Source organism: Ochotona curzoniae, unplaced genomic scaffold (genome assembly GCF_017591425.1).
Source record: "Ochotona curzoniae isolate NIBS_2020 unplaced genomic scaffold, NIBS_Ocur_1.0 contig_883, whole genome shotgun sequence".
NCBI lineage: Eukaryota > Metazoa > Chordata > Mammalia > Lagomorpha > Ochotonidae > Ochotona > Ochotona curzoniae.
The window spans coordinates 44748751-44771604 of record NW_024466599.1 but is presented as its reverse complement, the minus strand read 5'-3'; positions in this window follow the sequence as shown (position 1 = coordinate 44771604).

Genomic DNA, 22854 nt, shown 5'->3' with positions numbered 1-22854 from the left:
TGTAGAGCTTGCATCAACACAGGGAAGACTGAGTAGACAACAGACCATTGGATCCTATTTCCCAGGAACCATTTTCCACTATCCCAAAAAGTACTGCCCCAAGGATTACTTAGGATCACCAGAGAACATGTCACTTTCATTAGGAATGAAGGCTGGCCCGTGAGACAGAATCAGACAGTCCCACATTTGCACTCTAGTTTCAGCTGCTGAAGCTCAAGACATCAGGCAGTCCTATCTGCCTCAGATGTAGACATTTATGAAACTGGCTTCTGCCACCTCTTACAAGGTTATTAACAGAGTTCAAAATAACACCAAATCATTGACCCATAGCATACAGTCAGTAAGTTGTAGCTGTCAATCTGAGACTTACATCTGCACCCCACCCACACACTGGGAATGACTTGGAAATCCGTATCAACAATCACATTTTCTCTATAAATCCACATGTCTGCAAAACCTGCTCTCCCAAGACTATTCAATGGCTTAAATACTGTGCTTTCCTAGCAAGCTCTGGTCATCAATACACCAGAAGCTTCTCTGGTGAAATGGTAGGTTCTCAAGAAACCTGAACCTATCCCTGGGAAAAAAATAAAATGTTAGCAGCCCTTCATCCTCATCATTTCCCAATCAGATGGTCAGGAACTGTGAACCCCTCTCCGTCACCATTCGCAAAGTGGCTGTGTGTGTGTTTGTATCTTGCACTACTCGCCAGCAAACAAAATGGAGTGCTGTAGTTAATTGAAAAACATCTCTACCCTGCCTGCCATAATTGACATTAAGTACTGTTTGGGGTAGGAAATCAGCCATTTCCAATTGATATTAAACGGGAAATCATTTAACATCAATGGATATAAACCAGGCGCAATTGTGCTGAATTAGGGGGAAACGCTTTGGCTCATGTTAAAAAATGTTTCTGTGAAGGGGGAATTTTCAGAGTAAGTGAATATTAAGTCAGCTTAATACCTGTATTAAGAAAGAGACGAAACCACTTCTCAGTCTCCCCTCAGGCTCATGAGAAAGCTGCCAAACATTCTTTTGGAAGAAACCATGTTCTACGGTGGTCTCATCTGAAAAAAACAAAGTAGAAAGAAGGTATAATCTGGGAGAGCACATGAAAGGGGACAAGGAGTCTCAGGCAAGTTTATCCCACATCACTCCTTGTGCTGACAGGCAGAGGAGACGCTAGAGCTCCGGGAAGGTGCATGGGTAGATCTCTTGGTTTTCTAGGACAAGGATGTCTCAGGACCACAACCTTGATATTAGGAAAGGATACAAGGGTGCAGATACGCAAAGGGAAGAAGAGCCCCTTAGCTCTTGCCTTCATGCAAAGTCCTTCTTAGAACAAGCTGTGGTTTCTCCCTAGGCTGTGATAAGGCCGCACTTCTGGTCCTCCTCCTACCACTGTACCGCCTCATTCACATTATGACAGTTGTGGCTGTAGCAATCTCTCTATTATTCTCCAAAGATGAAAAACTCAAAGTCTGACTTCTGTTCCTTCTTTTATTTCACATAAATATGAAGAGGGAGGATATGGGTTGAAGTGAAGAATACAATTGGAAAGGAAACTCAGTGGTCCTTCTGAGCAAGGGACCCAAAATGGAATGTGTGGGCAAAAAACAGAGAAGAAAAATCCCACCACCATAGTGAGGGTTTCAGACCATGTTAAGGGAGGCCATTGCTCCATTTTATAGATGAGAACATGGAGATCTAAAGAGACAGCGGCATGCCCCAGGCTACTGTCAGAGCCTGATACAGTTTCCTGATTCTCTTGATATCATCCAAAGAGTTAAGAAATAGCAAGACAAAAAGGAAAAACGAGAAGGAGATGACACATACTAAAGGTGGAAGAAAGAGCACCATGGAGTATGAAGCCAGCAGTTCAGTTAGCATTTCTATTTTAGGACTAAAATGAAAAAAAAAAAATCATGCTGCTCTCTGAGTTGATGCTCCCAGGTGGTTTTCAGAGTCTTGGACATGACTTGTCAGTTCTGAGCATTATCTCTCCAGAACAACCACAACTATCTACATGGGCCTCACACTTTTCATCCACTTGCCTGATTTCCATGCCCAGACCTTGATATGGCCAGGCTAGCCAGATTTAAGTCCAAAGAGAAATTCCCATCACAAATTCCAAGCAATCTCTGACAGTCTGTCCTTGGAGCTGCATTTCACGTACAAGAGAAATCTTCCCTTTCTGGCTTCAGATGCAGAAGTTAAACAGGTACCTATGGGAATGCTGTATTTTCCACCATTTCCTCTACCAGGAGACAGGCTGGCCCATGTTTGCTCAATAGGAGGGATTACACTTACACAGGGAACCATGGGAGTACCCTCCATGGCCTGTCTTCTTTGATGAAGAAGAGGCTTCATATTTTTTGAGCTTTGTAGTTGCGCATTCTTTATTATTATTATTATCACATTGTTTTTGTTGCTACTATTATTATTTTGATGAAATTTGGCTTCATACCTTCTTCAGTAGGACATTAAACTAGCCCCTTTGCGAAGCTATGCCCTAAAAATGGAACACCAGAGAACCTTCCTGCCAAAGGGGCCTCCTCGAAGGTGAAGGAGTCCATCAGGTGCTACTGTTTGGGCTATAAGTAACAATCAGCAATGTCTATGCCAAGTTTAAAACTGAATACAGGCTGGCGTGCCTGCTTGGAGTTTATTTCCGAGACTTTGTCTCCTCAGACCAATGGCCTTTCCAGATCTTTTTTGTTGTTATTGTTGTTTTACGTTAAAAAGTTTACTCCATGTAGGTGAAAAGATTCTAGCTCCTGGCACATCAGACTTTAGTTCCCATGGGATCATCATGTGGCTACAATAAAGGACAGAATTTACACTTGGCCACCTCATGATCACCTAGTTGAGAAAAGGGAACACTAAGTAAGCTGGGCAGTGGCTGATTCAAAAATCTTGCATCTCTAAGGTCAAGGCTAATTCATTCATTCATTTATTCATTCAGTGAGTTAATTGACAAGTCAGCACAGCCCATCATGATGAACCAGAGCACTCATTGATGAATAAAACATATATCGTGCTCCCATTGAGTTTATTCCACACAACTATTCCTGAAAACAAACGTTTATATAGACAAAGCTGCCTTCATTCTGTGCTCCAGCCTGATTTCAGTTTCTAAAATATTGATAACCTCTCTACCACAGGGCCTTTGCATGTCATTCCTTCATTCTAGAATGAATTAACCTGCTAATATCCTCATTTACCCATTAGCTCCTAGTCAGCCTTCAGATCTTGGCTCAGACATCACTTGCTTGAGGAAAATCTCTTTCACATTCAGAGATCAACTTTCCTTGTCCAACACCTCCCCTTTCCTTCTCTGTGACTACCCATTCACTCTGCCTATTTGCTGTTTATATGTTTTCCCACCAGTTGGTGAGCTTGGAAGGACACAGATGATAGTCATTTGCACTCAATGTTAAATTGCTACGTCAGCACAGATTCTGCAACAGCTTGGGCACTCGCTCATTAAGTACTGGCTTATTCATGTTTAATGAATCAGGAGGAAGATAAGAGAATACTCCTATCAATACAACCTCCATCCTAGCTCTCCATGCAAGAATTTAGGAAGAAAATACTTGTTCCATTACACTGAAAATTGCACCAGCACTTGGAAAATGCACATGTATTTTACAAGTTAGTGCAGAGGTTTAAAAGGTTATATCCTGGGGCTGGAGTGATGGCTCCACTGGCTAATCCTCCACCTCCAAGCCCCAGCATCCCATATGGGCTCGGATTCATGTTCTGACTGCTCTCCGTCCCATCCAGCTCCATGGTTATGGCCTGGGAAAGCAGTGGAGAATGGCCTAAGGCCTTGGGATCCTCCACCCATATGGGAGACCTTGAAGAAGCACCTGGTTCCTGGCTTCAGATTAGTTCAGCTCCAACCTTGCAGCCATTTAGAGAGTGAACCAGCAGATTGAAGATCTTTCTCTGTGTCTCTCCTTCTCTCTGTAAATCTGCTTTTCCAATAAATATAAATAAATTTTAAAAACAAAATGTAGTCTTCTTGTGGTTATACTCAGACCCCATCTTTGCCAGTTGCATAACTCCAAAGCCTAAGCCTCTTTTCAGCCTCTGTGCTGAAAAGGTAGTTCCCCCGAAATAGCCACATCAAATGCTTGGAGCCATTGCAAGTTGGCTTACTGGTTGGGGCGGGAGGGGAGGGAATAAGGTCTTTGCAATGTGCTAAATCAACCACCTTAAGAGGACAATTTTGTTATGCATGTGGGCCCTCAGTGTAATCACAGGTATCCTCATCAAGTGTCACAGTGGAGAAGACACACAGAACAGACAGGAGGTAAGGATAGAGACAGGATCGGTGTGATCTAGCCACAAACCATGGAATGCCAGCAGTAGCCAGAAGCCAGAAGAAGAAAAATCAGTTTCTTCCCTAGAGCCTGGGGATGTAACAGACCCAGCTAACTCTCTGACTTCAGACTTCTGGCCTCCAGAACAATGACAACATCAATTTCTGGGGGTTTAAGCCACCTAGTTGGTGATCATCTGTTTCAACAGCCACAGGAACATGGTAAATCTCTCCAAACCTTGGATTCCTCATATAAATGCAAACAATGACACATACCCTCTGGGTTTGCAGATTTAAACAAAAAAAAAAGTATTCAAGAAATGACCCAACCCTAATGATGACATCTCTGCAAGATGCGAACATTTAGATTAAAGGGCCACTTCTGTCAATCAAGGGGTATTTGATCCCCAAGCCATTTCCAGTAGAAAACATCTTAGGGTGCAGGGCCCCAGGCAGGCAGGGCCCCCAGGCCAGCACTACGTCCCAGAAGACCAAGCTCAAGTACCCACATGTGTTCATGGATGTAGGGGCTGTGGATTGCTGGGCATGGGTGTTTGGGGATGTGTATAAAGGAAGACCAGTGATAGAGTACATTACAGGTGAGGAATAACTTCTGGGGGACTTCCACTGACCAGGACACTGTACTTGCAGGTGAACAGGGCATTGGGACCAGGTGGTTTGGAAGTGGTAGACCAGGCGCCTTACTGGGTTGGATCAGTGCACATGCCCATGTGATATAAACCTGAATTGGGTTGGTTGACATCAATTGCTGCCCGCTGGTGTGCACAGAGGCTAGTACTGGGGGACTGGAGGGCAAGGTGGGACTCTGCCTGGCAGGGCTAGGCCACAGTGCTTGCCAGTGAGTGTCAGGGCAGGGGGTGGGCCATGTTGGGCTGGTCCATGACACTAACCAGCACGCAGGGTAACTGGGTCTAAAAGCAGATTCTGTGGAAACTAGTGGGCTTACCCCTGAGGGCCTGCAATACCCATTGCTTTGCTCAAGAGCTGGGGGTGCTGACAGGCTAAGCTAGGTGTGACCATGGAACTCACCGACACTCATAGGGATTGGGGTTAGGAGCAGGCCAGGCTGGTCTGGGTTATAATATCAAGAAGCAAACTCAAGAATTGGGTGTGTGGCAGACTGGACCACAACATCCACCACCACACACACAGAGCAAGACTGGAGGAGGAACTATGCTGGGTAGGTGCCTAGCACCCACTGGCTCATGGGAGATCTAGGTCTGGGAGTGGGTCTTACGGGGAAACTTGTGGAACTCCTCTACTAGGCTGTTATTTCCCACTGAGGAGCACAGGAGTCAGCACTGGGTGTAGGTCAGGCCATTGCTGCTCAAATTCTCAGAAGGTATGTGGGCTGGCTCAGGGAGTAGACCAGGCAGGGCTAGGCCAAACCATAGCACTGGTATGCACAGGAACCAGAATGGCAGCCAGGTTAGCTATCACACCCACTGATTTTCATGAGAGCTGAGGTTGAGGACAGGCTGGGCAGGGATAAACTGCAACACCCATCAGTGAGAACTGGGACTGGTAGTGGGCCAAGACAGGCCAGGCTGCAGCTTCTGATAGCAAAGGCCAAGATGGAGAGGAGGGCAGAAGAGAAGCTATGCTAGGCTGGATTGGAGCAACCAATGCCATGCAGAGGATCTGTAGCTGGGAGCGAGCCTGGTCAGGAGGCAAACTTGATGGGCTGGGATTCCCACTGGTGAGCACAAGAGGCAGGAATAGGAGCAGACTAGGCTAAACATGGTTGCAGCATACCTTGCTGTGGCATGTGCGTGGGCTGGGTCTGGAGGTAAGTCAGTCTGGGCTGGGCTCCAGCACTTGTCAACACTTGACGGAGCCAGAATGATTTGGAATGGACTGGGCTAGTTCACGGCACCAAGTGATCCATATAAGAGATAGGTCTTGGGATGGACCAGATAGAGCTGGGCTGCAGTACCCACCAATGAGAGCTAGAATGGCTGTGGGCTGGTTGGGAAACGGCATAGTACCTACTGATGAATGCAGTGATTAGAAGTGGGCTACGTCAAATACTCAAATGTTCACCAGAGTGCATAGGATCCACAACTAGGAGTTGGTCTGATAGGGAAGCTTAGGGAACTTCCCTGTAAGGATGCAGCCCTGGCTGATAAGTGTGAGATCTAAGGCTGGGACTAATCCAGGCCAGGTCAGGCCAGGATACAGTACCCATTGGCATACATGTAGCCTGGCTTGTGGGGTAGGATGGGCTATACTAGGCCACAACACTCATTGGTGTATGCAAGAGCTAGATGGAATATGGGACAGACTTGACTAGTCTACTGCACATACTGGAACACATGAGAACCGGGGCTAGAGTCTAACCTGGTGGAGATGAGTGGGGCTACCCTAACTAGGCTACAGTTCCCACTGATATGAGTAAGGGTCAGCTCTATGGCATACTGGGTTGGACCACAGCCCCCATCAGTTTGTACTGGATATGGAGCTGGAGACAGAACTGATCAGGCAACTGCAATCACCAGTGTGTGTGTAGACTCATGCAGATGATGTACTAAACCCGATCTTATACTAGCTGATACATACAACAGTCACTCCAGGTGAAGTTTTCTTGGGGACCCCGCCCCCTAACTGGACCTCTGGACTCAAAACCCCAACCACAGGGAAAAATCATAGGATTTATGATCTGACTTTAGAATGCAGGTATTGGGACTAGGACTCCTCTGTTGATGATGCCTATGCAGTAGATGGCATGCCTGGGTGCATATGGGGGACATGACAACCAGCTCCTTGAAGCCAGCAGAGGATGTCAAGTGCCATATCAGAGGATGCAGGGCAGAACAAGTTGGACAACTCTTCTTGTCAAGCTCTGACAGCAAGTGTCTGGGTGAGTGGATATACTAGGGTGGCCTCTTTCAGCCAATGGACCTTGGATTCGTTTTACCAACCTTGGAGCAATGAAACCATTAGTGTCTCAGAACCAATAATACCTCTCAAGCAATACCCTCAGAACATTCTTCTCCATATTGGGGTTTCTGAGATGTCATCAAATGGATATTCCTCATCTCCATGTGCTAAGTGGTTTGGCTGCTGGGAGCAGCTCCTTTCTCCTCTCTCCTCCCTTTCACCCCTTCCCCCAGATACAAGAGAAACGGAAAAGGAAAATTGGAAGCAATTGTCCCACCCACCTTGCCCCATATCTCGACCCTTGCCTCACCCTAATCACTGGTCCTCATGGACATGTTCCTTGTCAACTATGTAAACATCAAAAATAAAATAAAAATTTTTTAAAGAAAAAAGAAAACATCTTAGATATATGATGCTTCTTCCTCCATTTATGACTCAGATGCCCAATGTCACTCATACTGCCATATTATCAATTGGGAAAACCAGAGATGAGATGTGCTTAGGCTGTTGGAAGGGCAAGATCAAACTCTCCTATTCAATATCCCAAAATTTAGACGAGCTCCTGCCACAGCACATGCTCAGCAAATGTCTGAGGAGTCAACAAAGCCTTAATCATTATAGTCTGTACAAGTTTGCCCACCAAGTAGAAGAAAGAAGGATGAGTGTTCCAGAGACAAGGAATAATGACCACTTACTAGGTGATGGTGTTGATGATAATGATGACAACAAGGGGACAATGATGACCCAGCCTCGATTAAGTCTGGCCCAGCATGCCAAGGAGCCCTGTAGGCATCAAGACAGCCCTAATATAATAAGGTAACAATTGTTCTCCTTACATGTGTCTGCCTTTTTAATTGCTTCTGTGTTTATCAAGAGATGTTCCTGGAAGTCCTGGATGACTTTGTATCACACAAACTCAGGATGCTAACAGGTTTCATTTTTATTGTGCTTCCAACTTGAAAAGAAAACAGAGAGTAGATCTAAAGATGCTAAAAGCAGAGTGGGTTACATTCATTCTGAAAACATTGCTCATTTAAGCAATTAATGTCAGGTAAGCTAAGAGAAAGTTCCATGGCTCACATCCATTTTCATCCTGTCTGATTATAATCTCCATTTCTAGGCACTACCCTAACATGAACCACTTTAATAGGTAGCTTTGTTTCTTTTGGTAGTATTTATTCTTCATAAATGTGTCAAAATGATAACCTTAGGTATCAAAGCTCCTGACACACTAATTGATGAATCTATTTCAAACACATAGGAGATATTTCATAGCCATATAAATATGGATCATGAAAACCAGAGCCAATGTAAGAACACCAAAACTCTTCATGATTGTCTCATTACTAGAAGAGAGGTTGTTTTCTTGCTTTTTAATTTTAGGGTGAACAGCAAGCATCAATCCAGACAGGGAGTGGGGAGGGTTTAATTTAAGTTTCTGAAAAAATCTCAAGCTATATTTTAGGAGTTGATTCCTTAAGGGACCCAGAATCACCATCTTCATAATGTTTTTTTTATTCCATTAAAGAGATGTATGAGAAATATGGAGAAACCCACAAACCCCCCAAACCACATTATTTAGACAACTCATTCATTGCTTTACACCAGGGATCGTTAACTCTCCAGGGAAGGGCTGTCCCCTTTTCAAGGTCATACATTCATGGACTCATTCCACACATTCATTCAGACTCGGCTATGTACCAGGTACTATTGTTGGCACAGAAGACAGGAACAAATCCTCTTTGCTTACTGAGCTTGCATCGTAACAAAGAATGTGGAGCACAGACAGCATTTTTAAATCAATGAATGAATAATGCTATAAGAAAATTATAAGTACTACCATGAAACGACAATAGAAAGATGTCATACAAATTGAATGATATTAGTTATTTGGAAGCAGTCTGAGAAGGCCTCTCTGGAGCTAACATTTAAGCTGAACTTCTACCACCTTTACTTGTCTCTAAAAGACAGCTAACAAAAAATAAAAGCTTTTATTCTATGGAAAAAGAAGAAGAAATGAGCAACATTGTCAAAAGAGAGAGAGAGAGAGAGAATGAGAGAGACTGAGATCTACTATCTGAAAGAGATATTTCTAAAGTTTCATTTGAAAATCACAGTGATGGGCTAGCTAAAGGGATGTTCGTGACACTCCCAGTGAATAAGCAACAGGAAGCATATCCAGGCCCCTCCCATCCCTGGAGGAATGTTCACAACCTCACACTCATCTCTTTCTTGTGCACTCATGTCTCTCAGGTTACTTTATAAATCGACAATGTCATCAACTGTGAGATGCACACTGGCAGTAAATATGCTCCAATGTTAGAACAAGTGTGTCTTAAAATCTATGCAATAGACCCATCTGAGATTTCTTTGATTTCAGACAAAGGTTACTTTTATTTCTTATTGGGAATCCCAGTACACTTCAAGCTGTACTCAACTTCACTTCATTCTCCCACTTCCTGACACGTTTGTAAACTCCTTCTAACTGCCATCATCATCATTCTTGCCTGGGAATATTTCAGGAGGAATGGGACTCTTCTAATCACTAAAGTGTTGTAGCCCTAAATTCTTCCCTTGGGCTGTATCTCCCATGTAGTTCCACCCCGTTTTCAACTTCCTCTTTTTTTCTTTCTCTCTTCTTGCCTTGTGTTGTCCTCACATGGGCTTTAAGACTTGACAGCATGCTTTTCCCAAATCCTCTCACCCCATGACAGTAGCTGGGATTATAACTTAGATTACCATTTCATCAGTCTGCCCTTTCTATTGGTTCCAGATCACCTTTCCCGGTTTGCAGCCTTTCCAGGACAACTCTCTCCACCAGGTCTGCTTAGGGTCTAGGGATGCAGCCAAGGTCCTTGTCTCCTTGAATGATATCTCTCTGTACTTCTCTTTCTCCTAGGAATCGGAATGCTTCTCTATTAATAATAGTAATTTAAAAAATCATTTGTCTTGAATCCAAGGAGAACCATTATATAAAAACTAAATAAATCTCTCAACTGTTGAGGATGGGAGTGGAAAGAAGGAGTAAATGTAATAAGTGTAAGATTTTGCATACGAAGATCAGGGGCTTTATTCTCTACCATGGCCTAAGAAAAGGAAGAACAGTGGCAATATTTGGCCAGGTGTCCATGCAGAAATATCTCCAAATCATGTACAATCTAAGGTAGGAAAAGATATTATAATATCAAATAATTACTAATAATTTATCACTAATGTATATATTTAGCACTCAGTATCTGACAGAAGAAGCAAGATTTAGAAAAGTTTTGCAAACATTACTAAAACAAAAGTGAGTTGACCAAATCGTTAAATGCCTGAAGATCCAAAAGCAGAGAATGCATGAACATCTTCCTCACAGGGTCTCACTGAGCAGCATGGCAGTGGCAGGGGGGAGTCTGCCACTTGGGACCTTTGCTATGGGGTTCCCAGTCAAGTCTGATATTCAGATAAGGCATGTGGGAATGGGCGGAGAAGACATTCATGAAGAATAATTTAGAAATTTAATAACTGCTGTGATGCCCCTCACAAATGTTCACTGATGAAAACAGAAATCTGAAGACAACCCAGGGACATCTTTCAATGACTGGTTACTGATCAGTTATTAATGTGACTCCATTAAGATAAATAAGTAGGGAAACTGAAACCTAGAATTTGTAAACTACTCCCTCTTCATTATTTCTACAAAAGTCATGTTGGACATTTAAAAATAAATGTTCTGTGTAGCAAAATTTGACAATTTCATTTTTTCTTAATTTCAGGTCAACAATAACAACAGAAAAAAAAACCCACAAGCAAGGAGATACTCATTAAATATAGAATAGCAGGGTTGGGAACAGTCCCTGTGACGAGCCGTGCAGTTAATATCGCTTCTTCCTGGCAGTACTTTTTAATTACACTCCTGATTTTCTGTGCAGACATCATAGACCTGTTCTGGTAAATTGTCACACAAGCACAAGTCAAATATGTGTTAAATATGAGAAAATGCTGCCATTTTTATCTGATGTGTGGTTCATTCATGCTTCGTTATCTTTTTTTAATTAAATAATATGAAACGCACATGGTCAGCAGTTTGACTTTTCATTTCCTTATAACGTCAGTAATTCAGCTGGATTGTTCCCACCTACCCTGGAATTACACAGGAAAGATACACCCTTGTTCGGTACTGAGCCAATATCTGGACAATGTAAACCTGTGCTAAGAATAACTACAGTCCAATCATACTTGGGAGGGGAGAACTATAATGCCACATAATATAGCCCATCTTCACCACCCCTTCCCTGCAAAAGTGATGTGCTTTGAGCATTGGAGCTGTAGCCTTCACTGTGTGATTTCTGTCTGTTTCATGTCTCTTCCCAGTGTCATATCCCTTGTTGATTTATAGTCTACTAAGTTCATTAGAGATCCAGTGTGGCTCCCATGGAATTGCCTAAGGCACTGGAAGAAAGAACTTTCTTTGCAGGTTGCTATGGACCTCGACAGTTTACTACTTCATTAACGCCGCTCTTCCACTGGACGGTTTGCGGATTACTGTGCAATCTGAGCCACTTGCTTCTCCCTTGCTTTCCTGCCCCCACTGTCTTCACACTCTTCTAAGGAACAAAGAGAGATTAAAGAGCAAGCAGCGAAGAAGTAAAAACCAAGTACGTCCAATTACTGTTATTATTTTCATCATATTTAGATTTATTCCACTGACCTGCTTAATAGGATACTGTTCCAAATGTTTTTTTTTTCCTTCAATTTAAAAACATTTTCAATTTAACTTTTTTTTCTCCATAAATTAAATGGGAACTGTAGAGGTAATGTTAGGTACCATGTAAGGCATACAGTTTCTTGCTGAAGAAATATATACCCAACCTCTCTCCTAAAGACCCAGACAGTGTCTCAAGGAAATTATTTTTCCAGGGTAATCCTGGAATTTTCTCAAAGATGCAAGTTTTTAGGAGGATGTAGCTCCATTTGGAACCTAAATGAAAATGAGAGAGATTAATCAAATAATAATAACCATGAGGTGACCCTAAAACGAAAATCCTCTTGTAAATAAACTTGATTTATTTATAGTGAAATGTATGATTGCAAAAAAAATATTTTCAGCCAAACCATAAAACTTCTGCCTAATAATAATACTACTTAGCACTTAAACAGGCACTTTACATTTGCAAAGTGCTTTACAAACATGAACTAATTAATCGTTAGCAACACCCCAGTGAGGTAGGTAAGTATTATTCAAGTATTCTCTTGAATGTACAAGCCAGGCTTACTGTAAATCCAAAGTGGATTTTTGCATAAGTGTGTGTGTGTGTGTGTGTGTGTGTGTGTGTGTGTGTGTGTGAGTGTGTGTGTGAGTGTGTGTGTCCTGCTCCACTCTGACTAAATACAGGACTTTGAAGTGTCTTATAAATGGAAAGATAGCTCTTCTGAGGACTGTTTGAAGCCTTTCCAAAACTGTAGCTGTGGAGTTTCCCTAACAGAACCAAAACAAACTCAGAGGTGGCTCCTCCAAATCTTACAAGAGTTTGAAGTACTTGAGTAAGGAATGATTAGCAAACAGGAAGCCAATGAACCCCTTGCTTCCCCTATTCTCCACTGTCTGGCACTTAGTTCCCCTCTATGTAGATGCAACGGACTAAATCTGATTGTACATGGATTTTTCTCACCATCTAGGGGGAGGAGGAGCATATAGAACGTGGCCCAGTATGAAAGAGATTGGCACCCCAGAGACAGGTGAAATGGTGCACTCCAAGAAGTGCTGGCTCCTGCTGGCAGAGAGTACGAGGGTGAGCTAGAAATGCAAGAGGCTGGAATCAAAGATTGAGGAAGGCCAAAATGCCACCAAATACCACCATCAACGCACTGGCTTCCTACCTGTGTAAGGTACTGGACTGTCAAGAATGGTCTCCAGTTTTTCAACTTTTATCCATTAATAATAACTCACATATACTGAGCATTTCCTCTGTGAAGATACTCTGTAGCATTCCTTAGTTTCATTTGGTCACCAAATTGTGCCCATAATCCCCTTAGGAAGATTCTATTGACCTCATGTAAAGATTGGTAAAATGAGGCTTAGAGGGGGTAATGTGAATGAAGTCACACAGCTAAGATAAGGTTGTATTGAGAGGCAGACTCCTTGACTCCAGTTTCCATCCTCTGAAACATTTTCTCTACTTTCTTCTATTCATTTGACTGTTATTTAAGGATGTGCTATGCCTAGCCAGAACTAGCACTGGGTATAAAAACTGACCAACAGATACAATTTCTGCCATTGTAAAAACACAGACATTATTTAAAAATCCAAATAAATACGTCACTTTCAATTATAATCAGTCTTATGTGTGGGGAAAAAGCAGAGGGATGTGAGAGAAACAGAGATCAGTGAAGATCAGAGAACCAGAGAAGACCTCTCTAAGTGATATTTAAATACAGACCTGAAAGATGGCCAAAAAGGGAGTCGAAGAACATTCCAGAGGAAGACAGGCAGGTGGCATGGTTAGAAGTGACCAGGAGTTCACAGAACTGACAGAAGCTCTGTACCATCAATGGACAGTAACCCAGGGGAACAGGCACACAAGAAGAGGCCAAAGAAAAAACAAGGGCCAGATTTTCATGCAGCTCCTCCAGAGACTCATGGCTCAGTCAACATTAACTTGAGCAGCATGTTAGTGAACACGAAGCAACAGTGGCATGAGGAAAACAGAATCTTATTTCTCTCACATGTGAAAGAAATTCAGAGAGGGGCAGCCCATGGGCTAGCCCCACAGCTTCATGGCCTTCAAGATTTCTTTTATCTGTCCACACTGTCTTCCAGTTGTGGCTTCCATCTGACAACTTCTATCATGAGCCAAAAAGTGTGGTGGAGACCCAGTCCTCACGTTTGCAACATACTCTGTAAGAAGGAAGCATAGAGGGAGAATAGCCCAAAGGGCTGCCCTGAGTCAGCTTTCTGAAAGACTTCCGATCAGAACCAATAACATTTCCATTTATTTGTCTGTAGCCAGATGTGCTACACAGCCATGCCTGTTTGCAAAAGAGGCAGGAAAATGGAATCTAGTAACCAGGCAGATCCTGTTGCTTAGGAAGGAGGGGAGAACAGATATGAAGGCCTTCTCATCATCTCCTGACATTAAGATGGAGAGTGGGGATTTTACTGCAAGTATTATAGAAGCCCTGAGAAGGTTTCAATGAAGGAAGCAGGCTGCTTTGTGACAAGCACAGTCAGAAAGGGAAGTGGACACATGCTAGAGGAGAGGTGCTGCAGTCTTGATGGAAGCAGGATTGTGAGAAGTGAGCAAACATGGTGGAGTTGAGATATGATGGAAAAGCAGAAGTCCAGAACTGTTTATCTATTTGATATGGGACTGGAGCTGTGGGAACTTTCCAGGATAATGTCTAAATTGATGCCATGCACAACCATATGGCAGGAATTGCCACTTACAGACATGGGGAATACTGGAGAAAGAGAAGCTGTGGGCAGAGAGGAAAGAGACAGTTCTAGACATCTTAAATTAGCTTGCAAGCAACATAGTCAGCAAAAGGTACAAACCAGACAGTAGATAGTTGGACATACAGGCCTAGAACGCAGAAGAGAAGCTATTGCAGAAGATAAATAAAGAGAAATGAACACCTAGTCATAGGAAGACAATGATAAGGACCAGGTAAGAAAAGAGTAACAAACAGAGGAAGCAGATGCAAGAAACAGCAGTATAGATGGAAATCCAGGCGCACAAGGTGTCATGATATCAAGAGAAGAGACAGGAAGAAGGGAGAAATCAACCTGACAAATGTTGGCCACAAGACATCAAGTAAAATGAAAGTCAGATCATCAGCAATCCAAGCAGGGACATGGAGAGCATAGGGGACTTCTACAAAGACAGGCAGAAGTCAGGGAGAAGGCATGGACATAGGTGTGGAAGAATGGCAGTGCGATGAGGAAGTAGAAGAGGAAGATGTGAAGAGGAGTGAGGATAGAAACTGGAGGGAGGTTTGGGAGATAAAGGCAAATATTTTAAGAATGGGAGCTGATATGGCTTGCTCGAAAATCAACAGTAGGATTCTAATAAGGAGGTAATAATTGAAAATCCAACAAAAACAAAAACAAAAAATGCTTGACGTTAAATATAAATCATTGTGAAGAAAGGCATAACAAGATCTAGAACACAAACAGACCAGTTTTTCACTGAAGGGGGTATACTTTTTTCAAAGCCCCAGGTAAGTACTAGCATGGACTAGAATGTAAGCTCATATGTTTATGGTTACGGTGGAGATGAAATAAGTCATCTTCCATCCTTTTAATTTTCTCGTGGAAATGCAAATTGCAGATACAATGAAAAACCTTTGCCATCTCTCAGATGGGCAAAGCTAAAGAGATGAGTCCCACGCTGTGGTGGCAAGCCTGAAGACACAGGCATCCTTGTACACTGCTGGAGGGAGTGTAAATTGGTGCAATCTCTGTGGAGAGGAATCCAACAGTACCCATAAAAACTGCAAATGACACATCATATGACTCGCCCACAATAGTTCTGGAAACTTATCTTACAAATGCACCAACACACATGCAAAATTACATAAGTATAAATGTATTAATTATCATAAAAATTTACAAAAACATCAACAGTAGACTGGTTAAAGGAATTCAAGGATTCTCCTCCTAATGGAATGTAACACTACCATTATTTAAAAAAAAACCTGAAAATCTTTTTTCTATATTTATTTATTTTTAAAGTTTTATTTTATTTTTATTGGAAAGTAAGATATATAAGAAAGAGAGACAGAAAGGAAGATCTCTGTCCGTTGATTCACGCCCCCCCCAAAGCAGTTGCAATGGCCGGAGCTGAGCTGATTCGAAGCCAGGAGCCCGGAGGCTTTTCTGGGTCTAACACACGGGTGCAGAGTCCCAAGGCCTTGGGCCGTCCTTGACTGCTTTCCCAGGCCACAATCAGGGAGCTGGATGAGAATTGGGGCTAATGGGATTAGAACTAGCACCCAAATGGGATCCTGAAGCATGCAAGATGAGGGCTTTAGCTGCTAGGCTACCATCCTGGGCCCCAAAATCCTCTCTATATTGAAAAGTACTTAATCTTTGCTATGTGACTAAGTAAAAATCAAAAGCAAAATGTCATCACATGTATAAAAGAGAAATGGAGGAAAACATGCTAATGAATTTGCTTTCATATGCATACACTGCCTATGGAAGCACACACACTGAGAACATCGGAAAGAGAACCGGAAGTAATGTGAACTGGAACAGAATGCTGGAGTTTAGATCTTCTAGATTTTAAACTATTTGAATATATAAATTATACAAAGATAAACAAAGTTGTGCCTAACTAAAGATAGGTTTAAAAGAAGAAAACCATTTAGCCCTATATCATGAGTCCCAGCAGTCCAATGAAGTAGCAGACAAAGATAGAAAAGAGGAAATTGGGAAGCCTAATGAATGAATATATATATATATTCATTCATTCATACATATATATATATGATTTATTTATTTTTATTGGAAAGGCAGATTTACAAAGAGAAGGAGAAACAGAATTCTCCATTTTCTGGTTTACTCCCCAAGCGGCCACAATTGCTGGAGCTAAAAGAATCTGAAACCAGGAGTCAGGAGCTTCTTGTGAGTCTCCCACTTGGGTGCAGGACCCCAAGGCTGTGGGCCATCCTTCTGAGGCCACAAGCAGGGAGCTGGATGGAAAGATTATTTTTTTACAGGCCTGGCATGATAGCCTAGTAGCTGAATGCTCACCTTGTATCTGCTGGGATCACATGTGGGTTCTGGTTCATATCCTTCCCATCCAGCTCCCAATTTATGGCCTGGGAAAGCAGTGGAGAATGGCCAAAAGCCTTGGGACCCTGCACTGTGTGAGACCCAGAGGAGGATCCAGGATACAGGCTCCTGGCTTCGGATCAACTCAGCCCTGGCCATTGTGGCCACTTGGGGGATAAGCCACCAGACAAAGGATCTTTCTCTCTGTATCTCCTTCTCTCAGTATACCTGTCTTTCCAATAAAAAAAAAAAATTAGGGCCCGGCGCAGTGGCACAAGTGGTTAAGGTCCTTGCCTTGCACGCCCGGGATCCCATATGGGCGCCGGTTCTATCCTGGCAGCCCCGCTTCCCTTCCAGCTCCCTGCCTGTGGCCCAGGAAAGCAGTCAAGGACGGCCCAAGGCTTTGGGACCCCGCATCCGCGTGGGAGACCCGGAAGAAGCTCCTGGCTTTGGATTGGCATAGCACCGGCAGTTGCGCTCACTTGGGGAGTGAATCATCCAACGGAAGATCTTCCTCTCTGTCTCTCCTCTCTGTATATCCGCCTTTCCAATAAAATAATAATAATAATAATAAAAATAAATCTTTAAAAAAATTAAAAATAAACATTAAAAAACACTATTTTTCATGTTAATTGGAAGTGGTCACATTAAAAATAAAGAAGACAATAGGACCCTCCAGAAGAGGGTCAACAGGATACAAAAACAGTTGAAATTCCTGGAGCATGCCCAAGAACTTTAGTGAATTAAGGTCTTCCACAGGCTGCCTTTGTCTGCCGAAATCAAGTGAATATTCTGTAGATGGCAGATTCTGTATGGCAGTGCCAGCAAGGCTTTGTGCTTGAGGACAGCCCGGCACCATGGCTGAAGTTGCAAAGGGAGGGTTTTCAAGAAGATTTCTTAATCCATATTTAAAATGGAAAGGGAATCCTTAGGTATATTTAAAAAAAAAAAAGGAGGGGCAATGTTATGGGCATGACAATTTCATTATCTAAAATAAAATCATTGGCCTTTGTTCATTTGAGAAAGAAAGCCCCAAAAGGGACTCTCATTAGCTCAGTTACTCATATGTAAGAACCATACCCAATCCACAATTCTAAGACTGATTTGATCCTGAAATACTGAGACCCACATGCTCTCAACGGAACATAACAAAGACCACAGCAAGAACATTTACCCTCACCAGTTTCCTCTACCCAGCCTCAACAGCTTCGGTGTCTTGCTGTTGCATGCATATGTGGGGGTCAGTAAACCTGTGACTAGGCCTCCTTCCACAGTTTTGCTCACACTATTTGTGTTTTGGAATAATCTTCCCTTCTACCTAAAATTAACATTTGCAAAGCCTACGTCGAGACCTATCTTCCCCATCTCCCCACCCAAAGTCATCCTTCCCCACCAACAAAACACAAGAGTACAAAAAGCAGCCCAACTTCCAAAAACTAGTTCCAGTGCTATTGGCCAGAATCCTAGAAAGAAAACGCTGTTCATTTATTTGCACTGAAAGCAAAGAAAGCATGGAACTCAGATCTCCCCAGAGTTTGTAGGCAAGAGACATGCATTCCCGCCACCCCCTACCCCCACCTTCCTTTTTTTCTTTTCCCAGGGAAACAGTTTCAGATCCTTGAATATCAAGTTTAAGTCATTTCCTGACCATATACCAGTTTAGTTCTTCTACAACTCCAGCCAGGTTCAACTTCTCTGAAACTCTCAAATGTAGTTTCTGCATTAATAACTCCTTCCAGCTTTGATGTCTTCATTTGGGAGTTTCAGAAGAACACGGATTTTTTTGTTTTGTTTTGTTTTCAGGTTACTTTTTCTGAAAGGAAATGGGAGAAGGCATGCTCAAGGGGGGCATTATGGTGAAGAGAGAACTGTAACTTTGAAAAATGCATCTGGATGAATGTGACTAGCTTTCTATGACTAATGTCCCCCAAACATTGAGCAAATGATCAAATTTAAAAATGCAAATCCCCAAGATGTCATATGCTGCTGGGCGGACTGATGGAAAGGAGCCTTGCAAACAGTCTCAGCATTGTGTGGGGAGCTGGAGAGGAGACATGGATGGAAACAGAGAGCCATATGGTCTTAGCCAATGGTCAATACCCTAAAATTCCAAATCAAAGAACAGAGAAAATGCCAAAGCTCCAGAGCAATGTGTTTCTCCTACTCCCTCTCTGACTCTGGTATGTCTTGGAGAGTTCTAATCTAATGAGGAATGGAGAACACACCAATGTGTCAAGAAGCAAGTCTGCTCAGCATGTTATGTGACAAGTTGCAATTTCTTCTTGCACATCCCTAGGGCCACAGTTGAGTCCTAGATTTTCATGACCTTTTTAAGAGCCACCTGCTTTTCATTGATCCCCTACATGTCCCTGAGACATGAGACCCATCTGCCAAATCAGAGGGACCTGAAGTTATCAAGCTGCTCCCAGCCAAGATCCCCACACGGATCCTGTACCCTGGTGGCAACAGAGATGAAAGAAGTTATGTTTTTAAGATACATGAGACTTAACTACCTTCTTGTCTTCCTCTGGTATGAAAATCATAACACTTTCCTTTAGTTAGTTTTTTTTAAACTACCTTTTATCAAGTAAATTATCGCATATCTTCCTCTTTAACGTATTTGAACCATACAGCAAAGGTTCTCAATCTGCTGTTTAAGACCTTTTGCAAAGTCCAAGATACTATTCACAGCAACTTATATGTATGAGTATTTTAGGAGAAAAGATTCACTGATATTATTCAAATTTCAAAAATGTTACCTAAAAATCACTTAAAATCACTAATGTAATTCATGTAACCAAGAAATGACAGTTTTAGTTTTGGAAAATATGATTATGTTTCATAGATGAGTGAAAGCATGAGAGTGGAACTCCACTAGACTCTAATGCCTAGGTACAGAAACACTCATTTTATAGACCCTGCTTTGTAGAGCAAGAGAGAGAGATGACACTCATTTTTTTTCCAGAGTATATAACAGGTTCATGACCCAAGCTATAAATATGAGTTCTTCAATGCAGTCCCATTCCTAAGTGTGATTAATGAATGAAATGCCAACACTTACCCAGAAGTCATCCCTACTATTTCATAAGCAATATTCAGACACTATAGGAAACATCACAAACCAATAACACATCATCCAATACACATAGATCTTTATAAAGTTCACTGTATATTATTAATGTACTCATATGACTCTTAGAGGTAAAAGAAACCACAGAAACCTCGATCTCATTATGCACAAGAATAAATTGAAACTTAAGGTCACAGACCAGGTGCTGCCCCAGAAGAGCAGTATCTTCTGAACTAAGCCCTGGTAAAGAGCTACTGATGGTCTAAGAAACCAGGCCATCCATCCTACAGGACAATCTGGTATTTTCTTGGGGGTGGAACGGCTTTGTGCCCTTCACTGCATTTCCAGAAGGCTGCTCCCACAGGACTATGCTTAAGCAAGCTGTGCTGAGGGTGGTGATTCTGTCAATGCTTTTAACAAGATTTGAAATTAAAAAAATTCAACACTTTTTCTGCAATGACTAGTCTCATGAAACATCCTACATCTGAACTGGCAGGTAGTCCCCTCCCTTTGCATTTGATGTTAGGAGAAGTACAATTCTCATGCTGTTTTCCTTCACTGCCCATGGTGATGGTGGTGGTTGTCAGGAATGCTGGAATCACATTCCTAAAGACATGGTCATCAGCAGAGTCTTGGAGCTGATCATAGAAGTAACTGTTCCTTCTGGTTGACATTTTAGAGAAGTACAGGCCAACTCTGCAGAATGTTCCTCAATTTTGGTTTGCCTGATGCTCCTCAGGATTAGATTTAGATTCTACATGGAAGCAAGCATTCTTTAGTGCCTCACAAGAGGAACAAACTGTCTCCTACCCTGTTCTTATTCTTTCTTACTCTCAGACCTCAGCTTTGCACTATGCCTAGGGTAGGTAGTTTTAGCAGACACCATCAACAGCTAAACTTTTGGTTTCATATAAAGAAGTAAGAGCCCCCTCAGTCAATGTCTGTACCTTGGCTCCTCACTCAGGGCATATTTCAATTCAAGCTCTTAGAGGTGGCTCATAGCAGTCACCTCTGCCTGTGGGGTGCAATAAGGTGGACTGGCTAGTCAAGGACCATCGTGCCACCTTACTCTTGTCTTTTTTCTGACACAAGTCCTGGAAGCTAAGGTGCTTACACTAGGCCTGTCCACCAGGATGCATTGTCAACATCCATCCAGGGGACATGTTATCTCAGGTCACTCTATCAGTCCAGGGCTTCATTCACATAGAACTCATCATCCCTCTGGGCAGAGTAAAGGAGAACGCAGAGGAGAGCCTACTGGAGGCAGGAGATCAAGCTAACAACCAAATGTCTCATTTCAATAATGCCTGATCTCTCTACACACCTTCCCACTTTTTGAAAACAATTTCCTCTTGGGAGCCTTAGGTGTCTAAGCTCTTGTGAATAGTTTCACACTAAAATGCTATTTGCTTTCTGCATAATGAGAATACAATGCAGAGTTTTTTCAAATGGGGCCTCTTTTTCTTCATGGCACAATGATTATCCAAAAATGCAGCTGGGTAGAATATCCAGTAGCAAGGGTGATGTCATTGGGTGCCTTGTAAGCACCCTTTAAATAATCCCAAGGAGACCACTGGCTCCCTGAATCTGAAACCAACCAGCAAAGCATTAGTCATTTCAATCCTGCTTTAAAGTTGCTGTTATTTCCAATAATCCCAAGTCCCAGAGAGCTCTTAGCAGGAGCAAGGAGAAATATTTGCAGAGAGTGCATTCGAAAGAGTTTGGGATTAAGCAGAATCCACAACACTGCTCAATCTGCTTAATATGTTAGTTATCTTATCATCAGGATTTCTATTTCTTCACTTAAAAATAGGCGGGATGGTCTGAGCGGTTGACCAGGAAGATCCTCCAGTTCTGAATTATTGAGATTTTTTTTGACACGTAGGTCTTTCTTTTGTGATAGAACCAGTCAAAGAGCTATAAACTAGAAGTAGTATCAAACTTTGAAAGCTGGAGATGCACAATTTATTACATGCTAAGTTGTTCATCTAAATTCATCCAATGGGTGCCCACAAAAACCCTGAAATTGTTGCTAGATAAGATACAGACCATTTAGGGAGTCACAAAACAAAAATTTAAACAAAGGATAATCACTCATGTTCTAAACCATTATACTCAGATTTTTTAAAAAAAATTACATCAGTATCCTGGAGAGGAACGGGGTAGGTGGCATGGGACTGGGGATAAGAAAGAGGGATAAGGATGCTGATGAGCAGGAGAGATACTGCTTCCTCAGTTAAGGCTCCCATACCACAAGAGCTCATGGCAAGAGATCTGAGCAGACAGCAGCAAAGCCTGGCCTTTCTGAGTGTGTGGAATTAGCTCACATGCTGACAGCAGCCATCTCCAAACACCTGTGAGATTTTTCTGCGCAGAACTGGCCAGCGTGGGGAGGTCCACTGGACCTACAGGGTATTTTGTGCTTCCCACCACCCATCGGGGCTTCTCTGAGCCAGCCTTCCCTGTGCTGGATGCTGCAGGGCCAGGATGAATGAGGATTCAGGCATGGGGTCTGCTCTGCATTTCCTTCCTCTGGACTTCCCAGGCCTGACCTCACAGACAAGGAACATACTGGAAAGAAAGGTTTCCTACCATTCCTGGTTGGCTTAGGTGCCCTAAGGAGGAGGGGGTGGTGTGTGTGTGTGTGTGTGTGTGTGTGTGTGTGTGTGTGTGTGTGTGTGTGTGTGAGAGAGAGAGAAAGAGAGAGAGACTGGACAAGGGAGAGACAGGCTAGAAAACACGCTCTGGTTGCTTGCTTAAAGTTCCCAGTTTAAATGAATCTAGTCAAATCCTATG